Raw genomic sequence first — 11,033 nt, forward strand, 5'->3', positions numbered from 1 at the left:
GGAGGGAGGGAGGGAGGGAGGGAGGGAGGAGGAAGGAAGGAAGGAAGGAAGGAAGGAAGGAAGGAAGAAAGGGAGGGAGGGAGGAAGGAAGAAAGGGAGGGAGGGAGGGAGGGAGGAAAGGAACGGCAACATTTTTACCAGATGAACAGCTCACTGAAGCTAGTGTGGTCACCTAATATGGCCATTTTACTAATTTGACTTCTTAAGAACTTAGCAATTTCATGCGCCCAGTTGCTCTAGTTTTTTGTTTTTTGTTTGTTTGTTTGTTTGTTTGTTTTGTTTTTTTTAAGATTTATTTATTTATTTGGGAGGGAGGGGCAGAGCGAGAGAATCTTCAAGCAGATTCCCCACGAGTGAGGAGCCCCTGGGGGGGATTGATCTCAGGACTCAGGAAACCAAGAGTCAGTCGCTTAACCAACTGAGCCACCCAGACGCTCCACTCTAGGTTTTTTGAATGGGACATTTCTCTCTAGATACCATCAGGAAAATAAAATATGGAAAAGCCTCATGGTGAACTAACATTTTATCTTTCTTGGCAGGGAGGGTTGTCCCAGTTGCTCAGCTGTGGTGGTGATCTTCCCACATACTTGAGCGAATCAAGCATGTCGTACCGTAAAGAGTTGTTGACTCTGAACCCCAAGATTTGGGTTTGAAACTGGGGCTTGTCATTTACTAGCTGTATTATTTTTCTGGACAAGGAACTTGATTTTTCTGAGCCTTGGTTTGTTTCCTTGTTTGTAAAGAAGGGGATAAGAGTAACTGTCTGATTGTACTGTGAAGAATAAATGGGATGATGCACAGACGAAGTGCCTGGCACAGAGGAAGAGTGAAATAAATGTGGGTGTTTCTTGTGAATATCGTTTCTTATTTGCACTGGAGTCCTGGGGTGGGTGGGCTGAGGCCTTGTCTCTACCTCTGGGTAACTCAGGAGGGGAGGAGCATGGATCAGTGTGGACTAAGTGGAACTTCCCTGCTGAGAATGTGTGACCCTGGGATTCTACACTCGGGTCATCTCAGGGCTGGCAAGGGAAGATGTTCCTAGTATGAATTAATTGTGTCATTTTCATTTTCTCCCTGACACATAGATGTGTGTCTGTACGTGCTGGATACACCCAGCACACCACACACGGATGTTTAAGGGACCTTCCGGCAACAGTGAGGAATCGCGCTAAGGGCAGAGCGCTGTGCTCAGACTAGACTGTAGGTGGCAGCAGAAACTCAGGCATGGAAAGAAGCCAGTCCATAAAGCCTTCCATGGAACTGCCCTGTAGGGGGTCTGCTACTTGCTTTTAGTAATTTATATAAAAGACCTGGAAGCTTGTAACATCCATAATTTGTAGATCTGACACACCATTTGAAGCTATCTTATCTGTTCTTCAGCATGAATGAAGATATCTGAGGTCATTTGTACAAACTCCCCCAAATCATGCATTTGTGGTTATTTTTTTTTTTAGGATTTTATTTATTTATTTGAGACAGAGAGAATGAGAGAGAGAGAGCACATGAGAGGGGGGAGGGTCAGAGGGAGAAGCAGACTCCCTGCTGAGCAGGGAGCCCGATGCGGGACTCGATCCCGGGACTCCAGGATCATGACCTGAGCCGAAGGCAGTCGCTTAACCAACTGAGCCACCCAGGCACCCCTGTGGTTCTTTATGTTAAAAAGAAAATCAGAATGTCTTCAGCAATAGGGCAGTATTAGGTGAAGTTCAACATTTAATGAGAGATAGCTTCCAAATTATGGCCCGTGACAGCCGTCATTCATGTTATTCATGGTGGGACAAGATCTCCCTTTTTTTTTAAGTTTTTTTTTTTTTTTTAATTCATTTGAGACACAGAGATACAGAAAGAGAGAGCATGAGCAGGGGGAGAGGCAGAGGGAGAGGAAGCAGTGGGCTCCTCGCTGAGCCAGGAGCCCGATGTGGAGCTCAATCCCGGGACCCTGGGATCATGACCTGAGCCGAAGGCAGGTGCTTAACCATCTGAGCCACCCAGGCGCCCCCAGTTCTCCCCTTTAAAAAAAAAAAAGATTTGTTTATTTATTTTAGGAGGAGGAGGGGCAGAGGGAGAAAGAGAGGAACTCAAGCTGACTCTGTGCTGAGCATGGAGCCTGATGCAGGGCTCGATCTCACGAACCTGAGATCAGACCTGAGCTGAAACCAAGAGTCAGCCATTTAACTGACTGAGCCCCCGAGGCACCCCACACGTTCTCCCTTGTGGAAATAATGCAGCCCCTCCAACGGGTAGAGAGAAGATGGCGAGGTCTAAAATGATTTCTTTTTTTAAAAAAATATTTTATTTATTTATTTGACAGAGAGAGAGAGAGACATCGAGAGAGGGAACACAAGCGGGGGGAGCGGGAGAGGGAGAAGCAGGCTTCCCTCCAAGCAGGGAGCCCGATGTAGGGCTCGATCCCAGGACCCTGGGATCATGACCTGAGCCAAAGGCAGACGCTTAATGACTGAGCTACCCAGGCGCCCCAGTCTAAAATGATTTCTCATTGCTTGTAAACCCATGTGGCTCTCCTATAGGTAATTCAAAATGATTGCCTTGGAATTTCCTTTCATCTGATATCTGGTTTGCATATGCCTGATTTATATTTACCTATCTCGTAATTTTCAAATTTTCTGTGAAAAAATGTACAGTATGTGTCTCGTAGAGAGCATAGAGCTCCATATTGTATCTTAACCCAGTCTGAGAGTCCCTATTATCTGATCCTGGACTTCACCCCATTCCTCTCTCTTATGGTAGTTTGATTTCCTGCCTTCCTTCTTACTTTATCTTTACCATTTGCTATATTTATTGTTGTTCATGCTTTTCCCCTTTTCACATTTCTTCCAGATTAATCAGGACATTCATTTTTCAAATTCTTTTCCCTGTCCTCTTTCGTCTCGGGCAACATACCTGTTACCCTATAGCTCTTATGTTTTACCTCATCCTTCAGGTTGGAAGTCCCCATCAGTGTGCTGAAACCACAGTGTCCCCTTGACCCTCTAAAGATTTAACATCATCCTTGTCCTCCCGCCAATCCTTCCTGACCTCTATATTTTGTTCATAAGATTAGAATTCATAGTTGCAGATCCTTTCTTCTAACTTTTTTTGAAAACAATTTTATGATTAGAAAAACAAAACTAGGGATGCCTGGGCTGGCTCAGTCAGTGGCACGTGTGACTCTCGATCTCAGGGTTCTGAGTTCAAGCCCCATGTTGGGTATAGAGATTACCTAAAAATAAAATCTTAAAAAAAAAAAAAAGAAAGAAAGAAAAAGAAAGCTGGTACAAAGAACATCTACACTGCCCTTTGGCAGACTTACCTATCAACATTTTTACCCCAATGTCCTCTATCATTTACTTTCCTGTACACACACACACAGATATAATTATTTTTTGAGGGTAGGTTACATATATACCCTAATATCTACTCTTATCTCTAAACACTTTGTGTGTATTTCCTAAGAAGAGTGATATTCTCTTACAATTTCCATTGTAAGAGAGTATCCATTTGTCTTCCTCTGTCTGATTTATATCACTGAACATTATATCATCTAGGTCCATCCACATTGTTGCAAATGGCAAGATTTCATTCTTTTTATGGCTGAGTGTACTCCATTGTGTGTGTGTGTGTGTGTGTGTGTATTTACCACCTCTTCTTTTCCATTTACTTATAGATGGATACTTTGGTTGCTTCTAAATCTTGGCTATTATGGATAATGCTGCAATAAACATAGGGGTGAATGTATCTTTTGGAATTAGTGTTTTCATTTTATTGGGTGAATACCCAGAAGTGGAATTACTGGATCATATGGTATTTCTCTTTTTAATTTTTTGAGGACCCTCTATACAGTCTTCCACAGTGGCTGCACCAGTTTGCATTCCCACTGACCGGGCTCAAGGGCTCCCTTTCTCCACATCCTTGCCAACGCTTGTTGTTTCTTGTGTTGTTGATTTTAGCCATTCTCACGGGTGTGAGGTGATATCTCTTTGTGGTTTTGATTTGCACTTCCCCTGATGAGTGATGTTGAGCATCTTTTCATGTGTCTGCTGGCCATCTGGATGTCTTCTTGGAAAATGTTCACATTTTATAAGAGCAGAGTTTCCCTTGACATTTAAAAAATATAAGGTTGTTTATTTTGTGCTTGTCTGATTCTTCCATCATGATTAATTCAGGTTATTCATCCTCATCTCATTCTCATCAAGTGAGCTTGGGTCTCCCTTAATTTATCTCATCTACCCTCACACATACCTACCTGCCCTCCACTGCTGATGTGAAGTTTGATCACCTGTGCAGACTGTTATCTTATTCTCTGTTCTGTCATTATGGTTTTCTTTTTCTCCCTTGCCACTAATAAGCAGTCCGGACTGATATACTTCATTTCCATGCAACTATCCTGCTCCTTATCAAAATTCCCCCTTGATTTATCATCCACTGATGGTTCTTGTCTGATCCAGTCATTACTTATGATGCTTGCAAAATAGTGATTTTCCAGCTTTGTCAATTCCTGCACATTTACCAATTAGCTTTGGGCATTTTGCTATAAATAAGGGCCCTTATTTTATCTATCTATCATCTATCTATCTATCTATCTATCTATCTATCTATCTATCATCTATCTATCATCTATCATCTATCTACCGACCTACCTACCTATCAATCTAATCTATTAACACGGACTGATTAATCCCAATATTTTCAATGGTTTGTAATTCAGTACTGTACTTCATTATTTTGGCACTCAAATTGTGTCATATTTGGCAGTGGGAGTCATATTTGTGTGTCCCTTCTTCCGCAGTGAGAACTTGGCTCCCAACAATCAGCACGTTTAGTCTGCTCAGTCCTTTAATTCAGCTAAAATAGTTTCAGAATTACTTTGTCCATGCTGCTAAAATAAGTCAATCACTAAAAAGAGTTCAAGATTCATTTTCAATTCTTCCTCCACCTCAATGGCCCAGAATGAGGCAATGTAGGCAAATACTGTATTCACAAGGTACTTGGATTCTTTGGTTCATTCTTTCTTTCTCTTCCTTCCTTCCTTCCTTCCTTCCTTCCTTCCTTCCTTCCTTCCTTCCTTCCTTCCTTCCTTCCTTCCTGTACACACATACACAATAACAATTTGAGCAAAGAGATGTTTAAAAAGTGGTATTGGGAGAATCAAGACCAGAGGCTGAACTCGGGATCTGACAAGATGGCCGGGCTGCCCCACAGGATTATCGAGGAAACCCAGCATTTGCTGGCAGAACCAGTTCCTGACATTAAAGCAGAACCAGTTGAGAGCAAGGCCTATTATTTTCATGTGGTCATTGCTGGCCCCCAGGATTTCACTTTGAGGGAGGGACTTTTAAGCTTGAACTATTCCTACCAGAAGAATACCCGATGGCAACCCCTAAAGTACGTTTCGTGACCAAAATTTATCATCCTAATGTAGACAAGTTGGGAAGAATATGTTTAGAAATTTTGAAAGATAAGTGGTCCCCAGCACTGCAGATCCACACAGTTCTGCTGTCGATCCAGGCTTTGTTAAGTGCTCCCAATCCAGATGATCCATTAGCAAATGATGGAGAGGAGCAGTGGAAGACCAATGAAGGCCAAGCCATAGAGCTAGAGCATGGACTAGGCTATATGCCATGAATAATATTTAAAATCGATCTGATCATCAAGTGTGCATCACTTCTCCTGGTTGGCCAAGAGTTCCTCCTTTTTTGTTTGCATTTAATGGACACAGTCTTAGAAACATTACAGAATAAAAGCCCAGATATCTTCAGTTCTTTGGTGATTAAATGCACATTAGCAAATCTATGTCTTGTCCTGATTCACTGTTGTAAAGCACGAGAGAAGCTAGAAGTACCATCTGGATTGTTGTGAAACCTTTAAAAGCAGTGGCCCTTCTCTGCTTTTATTCACTTCCCTCATTGTGGTTTAAGTATAAAGCACTGTGCATGAAGGTAGTTGTCAGGGTTAGATGCAGGGGTGCGGGCGTTTTTGTTTTTGTTTTTGTTTTGCAGCAGAGAGGTAGTTTTATTTTAATTTTATGGGCTCCTTTCCCCCCTTTTATGGTGATCTAATTGCATTGGTTAAAAGTAGTGAACCAGTTCTTTAGAATATGTTCTCTAGCCAAGTCTAACTTTATTTAGTTGCTGCACATGGACAAACTTGATTGTTTGAACCCAAATGGGAACGTTAAACAAACATCACAGCCCTCACTAATAATATTGTGACTGTGTAGAATCCTTCCTTCAAGAAAAAGCTTGTGACCATTTTGTACGGCTTATCTGGAAACTTCTATAAATCTTGTGTTTTAGTAAAATATTTTTTGTTATTCTAAAAAAAATAAAAATAAAAAGTAGTATTGGATTATGACAGAAAGCATAAAGTAAGAATCACTCAGGTCATGTTGATATAAATACAGGCTTAAAGAAAAAAGGAAGGAAGGAAGAGGGAGAGACGGCACAACTTTATATCGTTTGTGCTCATTTGCATTTGGCCTTATCAATTTAAATTTATACATTTTATAGGAATATATATGCTTGTTACAATTTTTTTTTGTATTCTCACTTTTTTTTTTTTTAAAGATTTTATTTATTTATTTGCCAGAGAGAGACACAGCGAGAGAGGGAACACAAGCAGGGGGAGGGGAGAGGGAGAAGCAGGCTCCCCGCAGAGCAGGGAGCCCGATGCGGGACTCGATCCCAGGACCCTGGGATCATGACCTGAGCTGAAGGCAGTCGCTTAACCAACTGAACCACCCAGGCGCCCTGTATTCTCACTTTTTTTGGTCATTAGGTTTTGGAATTGAATTAAATTTTCTTTCTTTTTTTTTTTTTTTTCTGGAGCATTGTGTGATCTCCTTGGTAATGGAACAAGGGTGATACATTTCTGAATTCTTGAACGTCTACAAATCTCCTTCTTCTGCCCTCGCATCTGAACGGCATGTTTCTGTCTACGGCTCCCAGATCACAGCCCTTGTCTACCAGAAGTCTGCACATGAGACGTTTGCTGTTAGCCTAGATTCTCTTATTTTGCAAGTACTGTTTTCTCTGTCTGAAACATTGTATTTTCTCCATTCTCGGGGTTCAGAAATTTCAGTGATGTATGGCCAGATAGAAGTCTGTTCTCATTAAGTTTGCCTGGGAATTGGCAAGCACCTTCTGACAGAAAACATTTTCTCTTCAGCTTAGGGAGATTTTCTTCTATATTTATACAAGCATGAATTTTTCCCCCTCTAGTGCTTTTTCTCCCTCAGAAACTCTATTATTCACATAATAAATCTCCAGGCAAGACCCATTCTTATCTCTTCCTTCATATTTTCTATTTCTTTGTGTTTTGTTCAATGGGCTCTGCTCTTTTTTTCCATTTCTTTTCCCAATCCCAGTTCGGCTCTCGGCAGTAACCACTGTACTTCTCATGTCTGCTGACTTTTTAAATCCATAAATCGTATTTTGAAGTTCCGAAAGTCTTCTTTTTGCTCCAATTAAATCCCCAGAGAGTTATTTTTATGTATTTATTAAAATGTCCTCCTGTCATGTGTGCTGATTCTACCTCAACCGAAGCCCCCTGTTCTCAACCAGCCTGCCCATTCTTCCTCACTCACCACCTGCTAATGGGCTGGGGGGGGTCCCTCAGCCCCCACCAAAGTGAGGCTGTGGAAAGCCATGGCAAGTGGTGAACCGGCAGGACATTGTGGCAAATTAGTTTGATAGTGGGTGGGAGAGCTTGTTGTTTTGGGAACGGGGAAGCCATGCACATTGGGCGGAAGTGTTATAGGGAAAGTCTCTTCTGGAGGTGGATGGGGAGCAGTTCGTTCCTTATGTGGCTCAGCTCAGGTTCTGCAGTCTTCCCCAGGACCACATGCAGCAAACACACAGAGTGCCAGAAAGATCCACTGGAGTCTCTCAGTTGGGCTTCCTCAGACCACCTCAGCATCTGCAGTCTGTGTCCTGAAGCCTCTCTGTGGGAGACGCAAAGCTTTCTGCTTTCCACCAAGCATGTCCAAAGTCAGTCTCTGCACCTGTCCAGCGCCTGGAGAATGTAATCCTCAGATGCACTCAAGAACCCCTTGAGGGACCTATGCATGTCCAGCAGCAGAAGCAGCCTTACTTGGGAGTTAGTTAGAAATGCAGACTCCCATGCCCTCCTCAGATCTACTGAAAAGGAATGCACATAGTAACAAGATCCCTAGATCATTTGTCCATATTTTAAAGTATAAAAGAATCATGCCCTGGGCCACTGCCCCCAGCCATGGACACCTGCTGGCGCATCATAGTCATCTTGGTTGTTGGGTGGCCTTGGAAAGGAGGTCGGAGTCTGGAGGGTCCAGAAATGTACACTTAACCTGACATTTTGTCAGAATTCCATCCACATAGGTTTTCAAGAGTGTTTTTAGATGTTTGTAACAATCTGGTTTTCAATTCATAGAATGTTGAAGTTTAGAAAGATCTGGAAGAGAATCGGTTTTCCATCATCTGATTTTATATGTGAAGTCCAAAGAGGCGCCAAAGTTTAATAAACGTCTTCGAGCAAATCAGCAGCAGGGCAAGGGGAAGAATTCAGGTCTCTTCATTTCTAGACCATGGCTTTCTTTCCCCACTTCACCACCCAGATCTTCCTGGGCAGTAATTTTTATCAATGTTCTATCAACGAATGAGTATGATCTTCAAATATTATCAGGACACACCTAAACTAGAACCAAATCAAGACCACAAAACCCATCACCACCACCACCACCACCACCACCACCACCACCACCACCACCACCACCACAAAAGATAAAAAAGAAAAGAAGGAAAGAAAGAAGGAGGAGGAGAAAGAAAAAAAAAAATCCGGTAAATGAAATAACAAGCCGCACTTCCAAAAGTCTAATACAATCAGACAGCTCTATCTTTCTCTTAGTCACGATCTTGCAGTATCTGGTAAAAAGAAACAGAGAAAGAAAATTTCTGATACAGTAGGATCTGTATTCCATGGAATATAAGACTGCTTGTGGCCACGTCGGAGAGCAGCCTGCTGCGGGGACATGAACAGCAACCAAGCATGCGGGTGCCGAGCACAGACACTGAATGCAAACCTCTGAGAAGGGCACCTGGGAGGTGCCCCCGGGGCCAGAGCTGGGGTGCGGCCAGGGGACTAAGGGGGGGGGGGTGACGTGAGAGGGAGAACCAGGTAGAATAGGTGGAATTATTTGACCTGATGAATACCTGATGGAACCAACAAGGCAACTGTTATTAGGGTATAGAGGAAATTCACTAACAAATGCTTTTCTTCTTCTTCTTTTTTAAGATTTTATTTATGTCAGAGATGGAGTGTGAGAGAGCATGGGGGGGGGCGAGGAGCAGAGGGAGAGGGAGAAGCAGGCTCCCCACTGAGCAAGGAACCCCATGAGGGTCTTGATCCCAGGACCCCAGGATCATGACCACAGCAGAAGGCAGATGCTTAGCCAACTGAGCCACCCAGGCGCCCACGAATGCTCTTCTTGTTAGAAACTTAATATGTAAATAGAACATGCTGGCATGGACACTGCCCCCAAACATTCGGCTGCAGCTCTGAAGTCTTGCTGTATCTGTACCTTTTGTGGTCCCTGCTTGTGATGATTCCATGCTGACATTTGCCAGTATTTTTAAGATAAAGACTAATAATGCTATAAAGGAAATGCCAGTACGGGACTTACTATTTCTTCCTGCTCTACAACTCCAAGATCTTTTACTCTCTGCGTTTTAGGTTGAGTGCCCCTGGGCATGCTCTTTGGAGAAACATGGCAAGAGTTAGGATGACTCATTTTTACTGGTGACAATAACATTGGAATGACTCTTTAGAAATGGAAAGTGCGGTGTTTTAAATGGAAATAATCCAACGACACAGATTTGGGCAAGGAGTGAAGTCAAATGCATCCATGGAATGGAGACTCCTCCAAGAAACATGGTTAAAGCCATTGGTGGAGAAGCAGGTGGCCGTTTTCAAAATGTCTCATGTCACACCAGATTATATTAGCAATCTGTTAATTGGATGGCCCAGATGGACACCTGCAAGGGAGGCTGGGAAAAGGTGATTCTCTGGTATTTATACTCCAACAGATGGGTGCTTCCAACATGCTTCAGCTTGCCATTGCTGCCAAATCAACGGGTAGGGAAATTAACACAGATCTGACTTGCTACATAAATGATCCTCTGTAGCATGTTTCTTTTTTCTTTCAAATGGCTGCTTAAATTTCACCTCTTTCATGAAATCTTTCCAGACTAATATCTCTTGGCACATCATCATTCAACATTTATTCCTTTTGGCTGTTTGAGACTTACATGGACACCCACACGGTTCTCTGCTACCCAGCTTGGCAGAGTATAAGGTATTGGTGAATCAGCTCACTGACGCAGATTCATGATGCTTAAACATATACAAATTAGCAAATCCCACAGTTAGAAGATAAAATGCTTGTAACATCAAATTAATAACTTTAGTATCAATCATTGGTATAAAGCTTTGTAGCAATATGCCCCATCATTTTATTATTAATTGTAATCATAATAAGAACCACAAGGGGCGATCCGGCCACAGTTTTGGTCGGGAAATGTCTGTGGGGGCTGCAGTGAGTAGTGGGGCCCAGGTGAGCGCCCCAGGCATTCCTATTTGACAGGCTGAGGCCAGACCAAAACATTGGTTTAACATCTGCAAGTAGATCAATATAATATATCGTATTAATAGAAAACAGGATAAAAACCACATGATCATCTCAATAGACTCAAAAAAAGCACTTGACAAAATCTAACTCCTTTCATGATAAAAATACTGAACAAACCAGGAATAGAAGGAACTTTCTCAACCTGTTAAAGGGCGTCTATAAAAAAACCCATAGTGAACATCTTATATAATGGAGAAAGTCTGAATGCTTTCCCTCAAGATTGGGAATGTTGCTGGCTCAAGATTGGGAATGTTGCTGGCTCAAAATTCAAAGTCCCAGGGGAGATGAATCAGCCATGTTTGGGTTACATGCCTGCTCCCTTACCCTACTGGAGAGGACAGAGAAAGAATCTGACCCTGGCCATTAGGGGGAG

At 42.6% G+C, this 11,033-nt stretch overlaps 1 pseudogene; it reads left to right on the forward strand.

Moving 5' to 3' along the window:
* The first annotated feature begins 5,179 nt into the window (after positions 1-5,179).
* LOC123847393 (ubiquitin-conjugating enzyme E2 N-like) lies at positions 5,180-5,633 on the forward strand (annotated as a pseudogene).
* The last annotated feature ends 5,400 nt before the right edge of the window (positions 5,634-11,033 follow it).

This window comes from Mirounga angustirostris, unplaced genomic scaffold, assembly GCF_029215605.1.
Source record: "Mirounga angustirostris isolate CCGP_5_RB_7025 unplaced genomic scaffold, mMirAng1.0.hap1 SCAF_2, whole genome shotgun sequence".
NCBI lineage: Eukaryota > Metazoa > Chordata > Mammalia > Carnivora > Phocidae > Mirounga > Mirounga angustirostris.